Here is a 17,726-nt window from a genome sequence, read left to right as displayed (position 1 = left end):
CAGCACAGGGTTCAGGAACTACATTTCTGCTGCTCTCCTACTGATCCTGTATATTGTTTAATGCATTTTACCTCAAAGTGATAATACAGAACTCAGGCAGCATGAACTTTAAAGTGTCATTAAACCCCCATGAATAAATGGTGTATTACATGCTGTTCATACTCACTTAGTCACTATGAGATTAGTTTTCTGTATTCTGCAAAAAACCTTGTTGATCCTGCTGCTCTCTATGCCCCCCCCCCCTTCTGTACAAGTCCCCATTGCAGAGCAGTGTTGGCAGCTCTACACATGTCCAGTTTTCAGTGTATTTTCTACCCTGAGCATTTCTTCCCTATCACATTTGAGCAGGCCATGTGACCATATGAGTCACATATGTAGGCGTATATATACTGGTAAATGACAGCCCACTCCCTCCCCCCATTTCCATGCCCACTAACCAGTTAAACACAATGATGGGGGGGGTAATATTACATGTAGATTGATGGAGGCTTCATCTCCCTCTTATGCTAAGACACAGGCTGGGTGGTGACACAGCCGATGACTGGCAGAAATTCCTCACACCATGTTATTGCCAAAAAAATAAAGATTTGATTTCAAATATTGTGCGTGTGTGTGTAAAATATATATATATACACATGGCAATTTCAAACAGTTTTTCAGCCCCGAAAGAATTTACCCCCTTCCTGACCAGAGCACTTTTTGCGACTCGGCACTGCGTTGCTTTAACTGACAATTGCACGGTCGCGCAACGTTGTACCCAAACAAAATTGACGTCTTTTTTTCCCACAAATAAAGCTTTTTTTTAGTGCTAAGTGGTATTTGATTGCCTCTGCGGTTTTTATTTTTTGCGCTATAAACAAAAAAAAGCGACAATTTTGAAAAAAACGCATTAATTTTTACTTTTTTTTTTTATAATAAATATCCCCCAAAAATATAAAACTATTTTTTTTCCCTCAGTTTAGGCCGATATGTATTCTACATATTTTTAGTAAATAGGGGATAGATTTATAGCATTTTTACATATATATATATTTTTTTTTTTACTAGTAATGGCGGCGCTCTGCAATTTTTATCGTGACTGCGACATTATGGTGGACACATCGGACAATTTTGACACATTTTTGGAACCATTGGCAATAATACAGCGATCAGTGCGATTAAAAATGCATTGATTATTGTAAAAATGTCACTTGCAGTGAAGGGTTTAACACTAGGGGGCAGTGAAGGGGTTAACCATGTTCCCTGGGAGGAGATTCTAACTGAAGGGGGAGGGACTAACGACAGGAAGTGACAGATCGTGGTTCCTAGCTAATAGGCAAGTGTGTGTTTACACACACTCGTCCCTGTTCTGTGTCACCTGGTCACCATCACTCGTGGTCATCGCAACCATTGGTCACGAGCATTGGCACTCCCGCTGTGCAGCAGGCGCGCGCCTGCTATCCGGACCCCGCGAGACCACGTACAGTAACGTGGTTTCGCGCAGGGAAGCCAACCTGCCGCTGGTCCGGAAGCGGTTATTTTTACTCCGTATTCCAAAGGCTGTTTTTTGACCAAGTGAGAAGCAGCATAGGACTAGAAGCTCCTCCTTCTTATGTTTCCCTGCACACAGGCTGGGAAATATGACAGCTGTATATCGATTAGGAAAAAAAAGGTACTTAGATGCTTTTTTTTATTAAAATAATTACAGTACCATCATCCACATGCAGAAAGAGATTGGATAATGTATATTAAACAGTGTGTGTTTAGTATCACTTAAAGTGGTTGTAACCTTTACTCATTACAAAATCATTTTTGAAATAGTAAACAATATGCCTGCATTTACTATGTGCTTTCTTTTTTTGTTTTTAAACTTCCTTCGTTCACTTCCTTTTCTGCCTTCTGCGGCTTCATTAGTGCAGGTCCGTACATCACTGTAGCTTCCACAGCGGTGCACGGACCTGCTGGTGGGCATTTTCAGTGTTGGGATCACCTACGCCATAACTGGAAGCAATGGAACGCCATCAGTCCTGACGGCATTACGTCACTTCCCTCTTTCTCCAGCCTAGAGCAGTGGGTGGATGAGAGGAGCAGCTGGAGGGGGCGTGGCTTTCTACTGACTATGGAAGATACAGGCATGCTGCGCTCCAGCAGAGCACGTCTGTATCTTCAATGGAAGGACACAAGATGTAAACGGACCACAGTAGCATGGTCAGTTTACTCTGAGGAGGGGGCACAGGCAGGATCAACCAGGTCAAACAGGACATTGGCAGGCAGAAATTTAGGAGACACAAAGAAGCACATGTAAACTGATCACTCATCAGGTCCAGACCAATGATTTATTGCCTGGACCTGCTGATCGGTTCTGACCAATGGAAAAAAATTTCCTATGCCTGTGTAATGTAAACAGAAAGCGATGCAATCTCCCCTCCTGGAGCCCTTTCAGTTCCAGCGTGCGGGGAGAGAGCATCTTCACTGTGAGTACACCAACACTACACTAACACCACTACGTGTAGGCACACATTTCACCCCTGATGGCGTCACCAAGTGCAGTATAAATATTTTTTACTGATCACTGTATTGGTGTCACTTGTGAAGCTAAACAGCGTTCGGGCAGTTAATGGTAGGCCCAGATAATATATAGACAATATATAGGGGGTACCCTACACCTCACTAATAAAGGTTTAACCCCTTGATTACCCCCCAACTAACCCTTTCTCTCCCTGTCACAGTGTAATTAATATAGTGTACAGTTTTTTTTTCTGATCACTATTAATGTCACAGGTAACGCTAGTTAGTGTCAACTAGGTGTTAGCCTCAGTTAGCAACAATCCCAGGCAGCATCAGATTTTAACCCTTTGATTGCCAGTAACACTAACACACTATATACCTCCATTACTAGTATAGTGTCTAAACGGATCAATATCTTTAATCTGATCAGAACTATACTAGCATCCCCGTTTAGTATAGTGTTCCCAAAAATGCGGCATTGGCAGGATCAGCCCCGACACCTACCAGCACCTACGTTTAACCCCCTCTACCCAGCCCATTCAAGTGCAGTATCAGAAGATCACCATCACTTCCAAAACACAGCACACAAAACTGCAGCGTTAAGCAGAGTCAGGCCTGATCCCTGCTAGCGCTAGCAGTTAATTTTTTGTACCGATTCAGTCATCTGACAACCAGGTGCTTTTTTTTTTTTTTTTTTTTTTTAACCTTTGAGTCGCACTAGTTACCTATAAATGTAATGTCAAACCAAAGGTGCAATAGTAAAGAGGCCTACAGGATGCTGAGCATGACAGATGAGAGCGGGGAGTCCTCACTGTCAGATTCAGGCTCAGTATTTGAACCTGTAGCGAGCGGCACCCCGACTGATAGCTCTGACGGATTAGTGGCCCCTGCTAAGGTTAGGCGTACCCAGCCCTGTTCTGTTGCTGAGGTGCAACAACCGCATGATACTCGTATGCAGCAGGGTGTCAGTACTAGTGCCGCTCAACCATCTGGTGAACTGGCGAGCCTCAGCAGCCTAGTACACCCTGGTTATAGACAAACCAGAACTGCAGTATCACTTGGTGACGTGGCGGGTCCCATAAGTGCAGTTCAAGCTGGTATAGTGGCTAGCACAAGTAGTGGCCCGCAGCCACCAAGAATTACAAAGAAGGCCTGTAGCACACATAGGGCCCTTCCTGATGTGCTTGCAAATCCCGATTGGCAGCCCACAGATTCTGCAGCGCCCGTACTTCCCCCATTCACTAGCCAACCCGGAATTCAGGTGAAAACAGCAGGATTTACTGGCCCTTGAATTTTTTGAGCTGTCTTTCACTGAAGATCTGTACAGATCTATTGTAGACTAAAGCAATTTATAGGCTGGTCAATTTATCGCTTAAAACCCAAATTCACCCCTTGCCAATTTGGCTGGAAACCTATAACTGTTCCCGAATTTAGGACCTTTCTGGGCCTATCCCTCAACATGGCCATTACTAAAATGAGTGAGTTGCGGTCATATCGGTCCACTGACCGAATTCACCATATGCCAGTGTTCTCTGCTGCCATGGCCAGGGCTAGATACAAGCAGATATTGCGGTTCATGCATTTCAATGATAATGAAATCTGTCATCCTCAGGGTGACCCTGAACATGATCAGCTCCATAAAATTCGGCCCCTCAAACTACTTCAACGAAAAGTTTGCAGCCTTGTTTATCCCCGATCAAGATTTGCATTGATGAGTCCCTGATTAAATTTTCTGGTCGTCTGGTTTTCAAACAGTTTCTCCCCAGCAAGTGTGCCAGATATGGGGTCAAGATGTAGAAGCTCTGTGACAGGGCCATAGGCTATACATGGAGTTTTCTGGTTTACGAGGGAAAAGATAGCAGCTTGGAGCCACCCAACTGCCCAGACTACTTAGCGAGCAGCGGCAAGATTGTTTGGGACTTGACGTCACCCTTCTTCGGAAAGGGGTACCCTTTACACGCGGACAATTTTTATTTAAGTGTGCCACTTTTTAGACACCTCTATCAATCAGGAATTGGCGCATGTGGCACCGCGCGATCTAATAGCTGGGGCTTCCCTCAAAGGCTTGTAAAATGCCCAACTTGGGTAGAGGGAGAGAGAGGTCCAATTAATTACTTGCAGTGAGTTGGAAGGACAAATGGAACGTTTTCGTTCTGTCCTCCATTCACCCAGATACAGCTGTCCAAATTACAACAGCGACTGGTTATGTTGAGAAGCTCCTCTGTGTCCATGACTGCAACCTTAAAATGGGAGGGGTGGACTTAAACGACCAGATGATGGGGCCGTACTCAGTTGCCCGTAAGGCCAGTCGCTGGTATAAAAAAGTGTCTCTATATTTATTTCAGTTGGCTCTCTACAACGCTTATGTGCTATACAAAGCGTCAGGAAGAACTGGATCCTTCCTAAAATTCCAGGAAGAGGTCATCACAGCCCTTCTGTATCCAAGAGGTCTTGTGGCCCATATTCCCAATCCAGATGCGGTGAGACGGCTGCATGAGAGGCATTTTCCGGATGTCTTTCCTGGTATCCCTACCCAACTAGCACCCCAAAAAAATGCCGTCTGCAGCAAGCGCAAATACAGGCGTGACACCTGCTATTTTTGTTTGCTTGCTTAGAATATATATATATATATATATATATATATATATATATATATATATATCAAAAATAGTTGTTTTATTGTTCTGTTTTACTGTATTTTATGCAATACTGTAATGTTTTATTGTTTGCTTTGCAGGTATGTCCTACTGTTCTACTTACTGTGATTCATTTTTAACCTTCGTTTGCTTTGCAGGTATGCCATTCAGCTGCCGCACCCAATTATTTATTTTGACAGCAACAGGGTTTGCTCTCACGATACGTGAATCTGTGACTCCAGCGCTGTAGGAGGCAATTTCACCACCACAAAAAAAAAAGCATACAGTATCTCACAAAAGTGAGTACACCCCTCACATTTTTTGTAAATATTTTATTATATCTTTTCACGTGACAACACTGAAAAAATTACTTTGCTACAATGTAAAGTAGCGAGTGTACAGCTTATATATCAGTGCAAATTTGCTGTCCCCTCAAAAAAACTCAATACACAGCCATTAATGTCTAAACCGCTGGCAACAAAAGTGAGTACACCCCTAAGTGAAAATGTCCAAATTGGGCCCAAAGTGTCAATATTTTGTAGCCACCATTAATTTTCCAGCACTGCCTTAACCCTCTTGGACATTGAGTTCACCAGAGCTTCACAGGTTGCCACTGGAGTTCTTCCACTTCTCCATGATGACTTCACAGTGCTGGTGGATGTTAGAGACCTTGCGCTCCTCCACCTTCCGTTTGAGGATGCCCCACAGATGCTCAATAGGATTTAGGTCTGGAAACTTGCTTGGCCAGTCTATCACCTTTACTTTTACCTATAGCTTCTTCAGCAAGGCAGTGGTCGCCTTGAAGGTGTGTTTGGGGTCATTATCATGTTAAAATACTTCTCTGCAGTCCAGTCTCCAAAGGGAGGGGATCATGCTCTGCTCCAGTATGTCACAGTACATGTTGGTATTCATGGTTCCCTCAATGAACTGTAGCTTCCCAGTGCCGGCAGCACTCATGCAGCCTCAGACCATGACATGCCCACCACCATGCTTGACTGTAGGCAAGACACTTTGTACTCCACACCTGGTTGCCGGCACACAAGCTTGACACCATCTGAACCAAAAAAGTTTATCTTGGTCTCATCAGACCACAGGACATGGTTCCAGCAATCCATGTCCTTAAGTCTGCTTGTCTTAAGCAAACTGTTTGCGGGCTTTCTTGTGCATTATCTTTAGAAGAGACTTCCTTCTGGGACGACGTGCAGACCAATTTGATGCAGTGTATGGTCTGAGCACTGACAAGCTGACCCCCCCACCCCTTCAACCTCTGCAGCAATGCTGGCAGCACTCAAATGTCTATTTCCCAAAGACAACCTCTGGACATAACATTGGGCACATGCACTCAACTTCTTTGGTCGACCATGGTGAGGCCTATTGTGAGTGGAACCTGTCCTGTTAAACCGCTGTATGGTCTTGGCCACCGTACTGAAGCTCAGTTTCAGGGTCTTGGCAATCTTCTTATAGTCTAGGCCATCTTTATGTAGAGCAACAATTCTTTTTTTCAGATTCTCAGAGAGTTCTTTGCCATGAGGTGCCATGTTGAACTTCCAATGACCAGTATGAGAGCAATGGCTTCCCATTCACACCTGAGACCTTGTAACACTGAGTCACATGACACCGGGGAGGGAAATAGGCTAATTGGGCTCAATTTGGACATTTTCCCTTAGGGGTGTACTCACTTTTGTTGCCAGCAGTTTAGACATTAATGGCTGCGTATTGAGTTATTTTGAGGGGACAGCAAATTTACACTGATATATACAAGCTGTACACTCACTACTTTGCTACAATGTAAAGTGTCATTTCTTCAGTGTTGTCACATGAAAAGATGTAATTAAATATTTACAAAAATGTGAGGGGTGTACTCACTTTTGTGAGATACTATATATGCCGAAGCATAGGGGGAGATCGCCCCTATGCTTCGGCATATATTTTTTTTTCTTGGCAGAGATTTATTCATCCACATCGATCGATCGATGTGAATGAAGGAATCCCATGGGCTGAACGGGGGAAAAAAAAAAATGAATGGTGCATGTATGCCTATCCTTAGAAGTGGGTGGATACAGGGCGGTATTCTAATGTCCAGCAAACCCCAGGATCGATCGCTGTAAATAGAGGAATCGGTTAAGTTCTCTTTTTTCATTTAACCCTCAGCCTGCATGAATAAAAAGCCCAACAAGCACCAGCAACATACTGGTATGTTGCTGGACTTTGAGTGGTTATACCAGAATTATGCCTGCAGGTTTAGGTATCATCTCGTCATCGTTTTTTTCAGCCAGCAGTCGGCTTTCATGTAAAAGCAATCCTAGCGGCTAATTAGTTGCTAGACTGCTTTTACAACCAGTGGGAGGGAACGTCCCTCGTCGTCTTTGGTTTTCTCGCGCTCTCCTCCCACCAGGAACCCAAAAATGCAGCCGGTAGTTCCGCCAGCTGACCATAGAGCTGATCAGAGACCAGAACGGCTCCAATCATCTCTATGGCCTAAGAAACCGGAAGCTACGAGCATTTCATGACCTCGGTTTCACCAGATATAAACAGCTCCATTGGGAAAGCATCTTATCACACTGATCTTGGTGTGGTCAGATGCTTTAAAGGGCAGAGGAGAGATCTAGAGTCTAATAGACCCCAATTTTTTCAAAAAAGTACCTGTCACTACCTCTTGCTATCATAGGGGATATTTACATTTCCTGGGATAAAAAAAAAAAAAAAGACTATGAAAAAAAAAACAAACAAAAAAGCACAAAAGAAAACGCAAGCATCGGTCTTGTGTCATATGTAAACAGCAATTGCACCATCCACGAGAGGTATCACCATGATAATCAGATCGAGGGCAGTAATTCTAGCAGTAGACCTCCTCTGTAGAATGGAAACCCGTAAAGGATTTTAAAAATGTATGTAGTTTGTTGTTGCTGCACGGGTGTGCATAATTTTAAAGCATGTCGTGTTTGGTATCCATGTACTCGACTTAAGATCATCTTTTATATTTTACTAAACATTTGAACAATATAGTGCATTTTTTGTGCAAATTCAAAAAAGCTTTTCCCAAAAAAATTGCCTTGGAAAAATCGTTGCGCAAACCCTGTGTGGAAAAAAAAAAACACCCACCATTTTAATCTGTAGGGCCTCTGCTTAAAAAAAATGTTTGGGGGTTCAAAGTAATTCTCTAGCAAAAAAAAAAAAATTTTTTTTTTCACGTAAACAAAAAGAGTGTCGGAAAGGGATGTCTTCAAGTGGTTAGAGTGGGTGATGTGTGGCAAAAGCTTCTAATGTTTGGCATAAAATGCCAGAACAGTTCAAAACCCCCCAAAGGCCCACCCTTTTGGAAAGTAGACACCCCAAGCCATTCGCTGAAAGGCATGTTGAGTCCATGGAATATTTTATATTTTGCCACAAATTTTGGGAAATTTTTTTTTTTTTTCTCACACAAAGTTGTCACCAAATGATATATTGCTCAAACATGGCACGGGTATATCAAATTACACCCCAAAATACAGTATCTATCAAAAGTGAGTACACCCCTCACATTTTTTGTAAATATTTTATTATATCTTTTCATGTGACAACACTGAAGAAATGACACTTTGCTAAACTGTAAAGTAGTGAGTGTACAGTTTGTATAACAGTGTAAATTTGCTGTCCCCTCTAAATAACTCAACACACTGCCATTAGTGTCTAAACAGCTGGCAAAAAAAGTTTGTACAACAAGTGAAAATGTCCAAATTGGGCCCAAAGTGTCAATATTTTGTGTGGCCACCATTATTTTCCAGCACTGCCTTAACCCTCTTAGGCATGGAGTTCCCCAGAGCTTCACAGGTTGCCACTGGAGTCCTCTTTCACTCCTCCATGGCGACATCATGGAGGTGGTGGATATAAGAGACCTTGCGCTCCTCCACCCTTCCATTTGAGGATGCCCCACAGATGCTCAATAGGGTTTAGGTATGGAGACATGCTTGGCCAGTCCATCACCTTTACCCTCACCTTCTTTAGCAAGGCAGTGGTGATCTTGGAGGTGTTATGTTGAAATACTGCCCTGTGGCCTAGTCTCCGAAGGGAGGGGTTCATGCTCTGCTTCAGTATGTCACAGTACATGTTGGCATTCATGGTTCCCTCAATAAACTGTAGCTCCCGAGTGCCGGCAGCACTCATGCTCCAGACCATGACACTCCCACCACCATGCTTGACTGTAGGCAAGACACACTTGTCTTTGTACTCCTCACCTGGTTGCTGCCATACACGCTTGACACCATCTGAACCAAACACGTTTATCTTGGTCTCATCAGACCACAGGACATGGTTCCAGTAATCCATGTACTTAGTCTGCTTGTCTTCAGCAAACCGCGGACTTTCTTGTGCATCATCTTTAGAAGAGGCTTCCTTCTGGGACGACAGCCATGCAGATCAGTTTGATGCAGTGTGCGGTGTATGGTATGAGCACTGACATGCTGACCCCCACCCCTTTAACCTCTGCAGCATTGCTGGCAGCACTCATATGTCTATTTCCCAAAGACAATCTCTGGATAAGATGCTGAGCATGTACACTCAACTCCTTTGGTCGACCATGGCAAGGCCTGTTCTGAGTGGAACCTGTCCTGGTAAACCGCTGTATGGTCTTGGCCACCGTGCTATAGCTCAGTTTCAGGGTCTTGGCAATCTTCTTATAGCCTAGGCCATCTTTATGTAGAGCAACAATTCTTTTTTTCAGATCCTCAGAGAGTTCTTTGCCATGAGGTGCCATGTTGAACTTCCAGGGACCAATCAGAGAGAGAGCGGTAACACCAAATTTAACACACCTACTCCCCATTCACACCAGAGACCTTGTAACACTAACAAGTCACATGACACCAGCGAGGGAAAATGGCTAAGTGGGCCCAATTTGGACATTTTCACTTAGGGGTGTACTCACTTTTGTTGCCAGCGGTTTAGACATTAATGGCTGTGTGTTGAGTTATTTTGAGGGGACAGCAAATTTACACTGTTATACAAGTTGTACACTCACTACTTTACATTGTAGCAAAGTGTAATTTCTCAAGTGTTGTCACATGAAAAGATATAATAAAATATTTACAACAATGTGAGGGCTGTACTCAGTTTTGTGAGGTACTGTACATTCTGCCACGTCTCCTGAGTACGGGGATACCACATGTGAGACTTTTTGGGAGCCTAGTCATGTACAGCAGTGGTCTTCAACCCTGTCCTCAGGGCCCACTTACAGGCCAGGTTTTATGTTTTACCATGGGGAGATGCAGACTAGACTAGTGCAATCACTGAGCAGCAAATGATATCACCTGTGATGTATTGCAATTATCTTGCAAACCTGGCCTGTTAGTGGGCCCTGAGGACAGGGTTGATGACCACTGATGTACAGGACTCCAAAAACCAATCACCGCCTTCAGGCTTGCTAAGGACGTAAAATGTTGATTTTGATTTTACTCCTCACTACCTATCACGGTTTAGGAGGCCCCGAAATGTCAAAATAGCACAACCCCCCCCCCCAAAATGACCCTTTTTCAAAAAGTAAACACCCCAAGGTATTTGCTAAGAGGCATGGTGGGTATTTTGCAGCCCTTATTTGTTTTGGAAAATTAAGAAATAAAAAAAAAAAAAAGGGAAAATGTACGCCCTTAGAAATCCTGAAGGCGGTGATTGGTTTTCGGGGTCCTGTACGTGACTAGGCTCCCAAAAAGTCTCACACATGTGGTATCCCTGTACTCAGGAGAAACATCAGAATGCATTTTGGGGTGTAATTCCACATCTAACTAGGGGGAGCACAGTGGGACTTTATATGAAGCATGCAAGATATTAAATGGGTACAAATATGTCTGGGCAGTAACTAGTGATTGTATGTAAACTGCTATATAAAAGTAAATTTTAAACAAGGAATGATTTTATATACGGATAAAATATTCCATAATGTAATACATACAAGCATAATAAAATACATGGTATTGCCAGACTCTTGATCCATATGAATAATAATGTAAAACATATACAATAATACCAATATAGTACAGTGAGGTTACTAATTATTCCTGGATGGTAACAACGTGAGTAGCATCCAATTTCTCAATGTGTTTCGTGGAATAACTCCACTCATCAGGAGCGGATGCAATATGGGTATCTAAAGATGTAAATTGTAAATAAGTGCTATGTCTAAGCATGGGAGAGGGGGATACAAAAAGAGGGTAGTGGAAGAGAACCCACCCTGCTGGGAATCAAGTAGGAGTCTAGGTGTGAAGCGGTGAGGACTGGAGGCCAGCCGGGGTGCTCATCAGTCCTGGGAGCTAAGGGGGAGAAAACCCAGAGCACAAAGAAGACAATCCATCAGGAACAGATATTCCGAGGAGTGTGATATCATTAATAAGGGTGATATGGATAACATCACCAGAAACCTATATAGAGTAGTTAAATATGAAAATGATTGAACAAATCACCGTATAATATACCTAGTAAATAAGTGGGGTGAAGCATAGGTGGTACCAGACTGATAAAAGGTGAAATCAATGTAAAATAAAGTAAAGAAGGTAGGACCTAGGATGTAAATAAAAAATGGATAGTGAGGGATTAACACAGTAATTACCAAAAAATAAAAAAAACAATAAAAGTCCAAGGTGTGGAAAGCCAGAAAAAAAAAAAAAAAAAAAAACATTACCTTGATTTCTAAATCAATGGTGCAGTGTCCATACACTCCTTGTGGCTGGTTGTGTGAACACAATGAGTGGAGTATAAATACTCAGTGGACAGGCGTTGGGTAACCACCAACGTCACGCGGTGCCCAATAGGAGGGGAGATGCAATCACCCAGGTGGATGAGTCCGCCATATGATTGGTGCAAAGCCTCCCCATGAAGGATGTAAATACTCAGCACCTGTTTTTAAGCAGGGCTTTTAAAAATTACTGATACATAATTATATGAGCTAGACATAAATGAATCAGCCAAGTGTAACATGACCATATACTGATAAATATAGGTAGAAGCCTTGTTGTCTACTTGATGTTGGTCCACATTTGTCCCCTCCACTGTTGTCCTTTTGAGGATTTCAGGGTGTCGACACTGGCCCAAAGGGCTTTAGAAATATTCTTACTTGACTACACAGGGATCTGGTTATGGGTCCAGTAAAGATCTTGAGGTTCTAATAAAAAAATAAACAGCCCTCTCTCCATCAGATGTATTTAAAGCACACAGATAAAAGGCTTTTTCTCAGCATTCGAAGGCAGGGATCTGATGTCACACACTGCACAGCTAGAGCACAGAGCTTTAGGCCCTTCCACCCAGGTTAGACTCCGCCAGGAGTCTCCTTGCTCAGTGGGAGCTCTATTCACTGATCCCTTGAGCAGGCGGCTGGCTGGTCTGTGTTCGTTCCACTTATGGGTGCTCTCCTCTATGGGCGGTCGGATGTAAAACTGCCGATCCGCTAGACCAGGGGTCTCCAAACTATGGAACTCTGGTTGTTCAGGAACTACAATTCCCATCATGCCTAGTCATGTCAGAGCTTTACAATACCTCACAGCACTGTAAAATAAATCTTCATTGATACAATACATTATCTACAATACATAATAATTTACTACTGTTGCTGAACTCTACTTTTGAAAATGCTGGTTGTTATGCTGAGCCAAAGGATTTAATACTTTAAAGCGGAGTTCCACCCAAAAGTGGAGCTTCCGCTCATTTGTCTCATCCCCCCCTCCGGTGCCACATTTGACACCTTTCGGGAGGGGGGAGCGTATACCTGTGTTTGACAGGTACCCTGTCCCCACTTCCGGGAGACCGGGCCGTGGTGTATTACGTCAGAAGCTCGGCTCCCTCCTCCGCTGGGCCAGTAGGGACCCGGCGTGAAGCTGTAATGCTTCACTACCGGGTTCCCCTACCAGCAATGGCGGCAGCACCCAACAGCTGATGGAAACATCAGCTGTGGAGCCGACGTCGCTGGACTCCAGTGTCCTATTAATAGAAGTCAGCAGCTGCAGTATTTGTAGCTGCTGGCTTTAAATTTTGTGCAGGGGTGGGACAGACCTCCGCTTTAGGTCACTGGCCTGAATCAAGTATGTAGACCAGGAAATCTGCCTTTACTAGAAAATTATTTTTTTTCTCCTGAATAAAGCTTTAGGCTTTGTTCACACTACTGCGATTTCAGATGCAACTTGAGTCACACGGAATCACACAACAAAGGAAATTGCATTGTCTTCAATAGTGCCTGTTCACATCAATGCAGCTCAGCATAGTGTGATTTTGAAAAAGGTTCCTGTACTACATTGGTGCGATTCCAGCATGATTTTGGCCCCCCAGAATATGTAAACTAGGGGTCAACCGATTATCAGGGGCCAATATTCACATTTTTCAAAGTATCGGTATCGGCCAGAAATGTACCAATATTACTTCAAGTTGCTGTTTTGAATACTTTCAAGTGCAGTGGAGGGTTTTGGGGTCTTATGTTCCCCAGATCCCTCCATAAAGAGTACCTCTCACTGCCTATTACTGTCACAAAGATGTTACATTCTTTATGACAGCAATAAAAGTGATAAAAAAATAAATTAATTAAAAAAGGACGGTGTAAAAATCAAAACTTGTGTACAAAACATCGGCACGTGATATTGGCCTGAAGGTGGCGGAAAAAAAAAAATCTGTATCGTATCGGCCCTGAAAAAACAATATCGGTTGAATCCTAATGCAAACCACATCAATTAAGCTTTAGCAATAAAACCTGGAAGCTGATTGATTTCTATACAGAAGCGAGTCTGATTTTGCAGTCTCCAGCTTTAGTAAATAAACCCCATTGTTTACAACCTGTTTTCAGGTTAGCTTAAAATTTTTTCCCCCCACTACAAGAAGCCCTTGTTTTGCTCTAATCAGATGTGTTCCTCATTTCCTCCAGATAAGTAGAACTAGATTCTGTAGCCATTTTTTTTTCATTGGTTCGATGAAACAGCTGTAAAAAAAAAAACAAAAACAATACCCTTTTGATCCTGCCAGAAATCCAGTGAGTTTTCACTTTCTATGCTCTCTGCAGTGTTATCTGCCTTGTCCAGTTCTCCTATGAACTACAGAACAGCCCCTCATGTTGTCGATGCATTCTGTAGTCCTAACAAACTTCCAGTTCTAGGGTGCAAAGGCTGCTCCTTCATGCATACAGTACAGTAAGTGTTGTTATCCTAGGACAGAAGAGCATTATTGGCAAGATAAGTGAAAATAAAGACAAATTCCATCAAAATAGCTAAGGAATATATTACATTTTGTTCTTGGGTTGAAATACATTTGGTGCACCACCAAAAAACAAACTTGGAGTTAAAACTTTGCTCATTACTTAGTAGTGGGTATCTGCGGGTGCTTGCATAACCAGCTCTGGTTTCTTGTAAAGTACCCTGAGTTCCTGTGTAATGCAAAGCTTCCATTAATGCTGCTCTGATCTCCCCTTTCCCTGCCTCAGGCCCACTACTACTGGCAGTAATTAGAACGAGTAGTAACCACAGAAGTTAATCTGTAAATCTACAGAGAACCTTATTGATGGCACTATTGGCTGTCGCCACTCTGTACAGTTATTTCTGTTACAAGGCACCTTAAGACTTTTCGCAGTATTTTCAATTTCCTTGCAGAAGCTTTTTTGCAATGTCTAGCTTTGTACATTTACACAAAACTAATAAAAAAAAAAACACATATCTGACATTTGTTGTGATGGCATCATAAACGATGAAAACCTGTGTATCGGCAGCTTAAAGTGAATGTAAACCTTCACATATACCCAGTGTAGTGAACAGCCTCAGATGATACACAGAAATTAAACAAATCTCCCTACATATGTTTTACATGTATATCTGCTGTCTTCATCTTTATTAGGGATGAGCTCGATGTTTGCCGAATACCGATACCCCGAGCCAAAATAAAAAAAAACAAAAACAAAAAAAAGGCGTAGCCCGCCCCCCCCAAATCCATACCAGACCCTTATCCAAGCACGCACCCTGTCAGGCTGCAGGAAAAGAGGGGGGTGGGGGGACAAGAGAGCGCCCCCCCCGAACCGTACCAGGCCACATGCCCTCAACATGGAGAGGGTACTTTGGGGTCCCCCCCCAAAGCACCTTGTCCCCACGTTGGAGACAAGGGCCTCATCCCCACAACCCTTGCCTGGTGGTTGTGGGGGTCTGCGGGCAGGGGACTTATCGTAATCTGGAACAAGGGGACCCCCAGATCCCACCCCCCCCATGTGAATGGGTATCGGGTACATTGTACCCCTAAACATTCACCAAAAAAAAAAAGCCCCACGATGTCCATTCATCTTCGATCACAAGTCCGACGAGTTCCGTAAACGGGTCGTCCCCCCGAGGTTACGTGATGTCGCATGATGTCAGAAGGGGCAAGGTCACCAGTTTACGTCACTGGGTGGCCCTGCCCTCAACTATATAATAGCTGTCAATGTGGAAAGCCTGCAGTCAGCGGGAGCCTCCCATGGAGGCAGTTTTTTCCGTTTTCACCATTTGACACTTTTTTTTTGTGAATGTGTAGGGGTACAATATACCCATTCACATGGGAGGGGCGGGATCTGGGGATCCCCTTCTTAAAGGGGGCTTCCAGATTCAGATAAGCCCGCCCACAGACCCTAACAACCACTGGGCAAGGGTTTTGGACATGGGGACAAGGTGCTTTGGGGGGGAATCCAAAGCACCCTTCCCATGTTGAGAGCATGTGGCCTCGTACGGTTCAGGAGGGGGAGCTCTCTCGTCCCCCCCCCCCCTTTTCCTACGGCCTGCCAGGTTGTGTGCTCAGATAAGGGTCTGGTATGGATTTTGGGGGGACCCCATGACATTTTTTTACATTTTGGCTTGGGGTTCCCCTTAAAATCCATACCAGGCAGATTTGGGGGGGGGGGGGGCTACGGAATTTTTTTTTTTTTTTTTTGGGGGGGTGGGGGGGGACCCATGCCGTTTTTTCAGTTATTTTTTTATCTGTATTGTCAGGATCCGACAATTCATTACAGCCACGAGCAGTTTTAAATTACATTTTTTTCCTTTAGAAATGTCATTTTGCTGTGGCACTGAAAGATGTGCTACTTTACAGGCATACTAAGGACACCCCCCAGGCACGATATTTAAAGGAATATTTCATTTTTATTGTTTCACTTTAAGTATTGTTAACCACTTCAGCCCCAGAAGATTTGGCTGCTAAATGACCAGGCCATTTTTTGCGATATGGCACTGCGTCGCTTTAATTGACAATTGTGCGGTGGTGCGACGCTGTACCCAAAAAGAAGGCTTCAGGGCGCCCAAGAAAGTCCAGCAAGCGCCAGGACCGTCTCCTACAGTTGATTCAGCTGCGGTATTGGGGCACCCCCAGTGCAGAGCTTGCTCAAGAATGGCAGCAGGCAGTTGCGAGTGCATCTGTACGCACAGCGAGGCAAAGACTTTGAGGATGGCCTGGTGTCAAGAAAAGCAGCAAAGAAGCCACTTCTCTCCAGGAAAAAACATTAGGGACAGACTGATATTCTGCAAAAAGGTACAGTGATTGGACTGGGGGAAAAGTAATTTTCTCTGATGAATCCCCTTTCCAATTGTTTGGGGCATCCGGAAAAAACCTTGTCCAGAGAACAAAAGGTGAGCGCTACCATCAGCCCTGTGTCATGCCAGCAGTAAAGCATCCTGAGACCATTCATGTGTGGGGTTGCTTCTCAGCCAAGGGAGTGGGCTCACTCACAATTTTGCCTAAGAACACACAGTCATGACGAATGGTACAAAAACATTCCCAAAGAGCAACTTCTCCCAACCATCCAAGAACAGTTTGGTGATGAACAATGCCTTTTCCAGCATGATGGAGCACCTTGCCATAAGGCAAAAGTGATATGTGGCTTGGGTAACAAATTTTTGGGTCCATGGCCAGGAAACTCCCCAGACCTTAATCCCATTGAGGACTTGTGGTCAATTCTCAAGAGGCAGGTGAACAAAAAAAAAAAAAACCCCCACAAATTCTGACAAACTCTAAATATTGATTATGCAAGAATGGGCTGCCATCAGTCAGGATGTAACCCAGAAGTTGATGCTTTGCATAAACTCAATGTAATGGTCAATAAAAGCCTTGACACTAATGCTTGTAATTGTACTTCAGTATTTGTATTTCAGTATACCATAGTAACATCTGACAAAAAGATCCAAACACACTGAAGCAGCAGACTTTGTGAAAATGAATATTTGTGTCATTCTCATAACTTTTGGCCACAGCTGTATAGTTCATATTACAGGAGTACTCCCAAGATTCCTGTTGCACACACCAACATATTCCTGGCGGGTAGCCAACAAATAAATAACTTTATGGCAAAATGCGTTGCCTATTTACATGAGCGGAGTTTAGGCAGCCTAATAAAACAGACCATCTATGCCAAGCAGGTGGCTTGGCATAAATGGTAACATAAGTGGCAGCTCAGTGCTTGAGGGCTTCGTTTGAAAGGCAAATGTGCCATAATATGCGGTGCACACTATCACATTATGGCATAAACCTGCAAAACTGCTCAAAGTGATAGAATAGCTGGAATTCTACTTGAAGATAACCCATCATAAGACTTAGCCCTGGTTCACACCAGTGCGGCTTTGAAATCACTCTGCTTCATTTGGATCTCCAATTTCATTG

At 43.6% G+C, this 17,726-nt stretch overlaps 1 protein-coding gene across 3 annotated transcripts in view; it reads right to left on the bottom strand.

The window, feature by feature from the left end:
* Window positions 1-17,726, bottom strand: part of ZBTB5 (zinc finger and BTB domain containing 5) — a 30,500-nt gene that overhangs the window by 3,286 nt on the left and 9,488 nt on the right. Inside the window, exon 2 of one of the 3 annotated variants that reach the window (XM_073591579.1) lies at window positions 14,074-14,269. The exons of the other annotated variants lie outside the window; for them this stretch is intronic. The gene's annotated coding sequence lies outside the window, so the exon portion shown is untranslated. The remainder of the gene's footprint in view (window positions 1-14,073; window positions 14,270-17,726) is intronic. 3 annotated transcript variants of the gene reach the window in all.

Source organism: Aquarana catesbeiana, linkage group LG01, assembly GCF_042186555.1.
Source record: "Aquarana catesbeiana isolate 2022-GZ linkage group LG01, ASM4218655v1, whole genome shotgun sequence".
Taxonomy (NCBI): Eukaryota; Metazoa; Chordata; class Amphibia; order Anura; family Ranidae; genus Aquarana; species Aquarana catesbeiana.
Note: the sequence above shows the minus strand (reverse complement) of the source record. Positions and strands in the feature narration are given on the sequence as shown.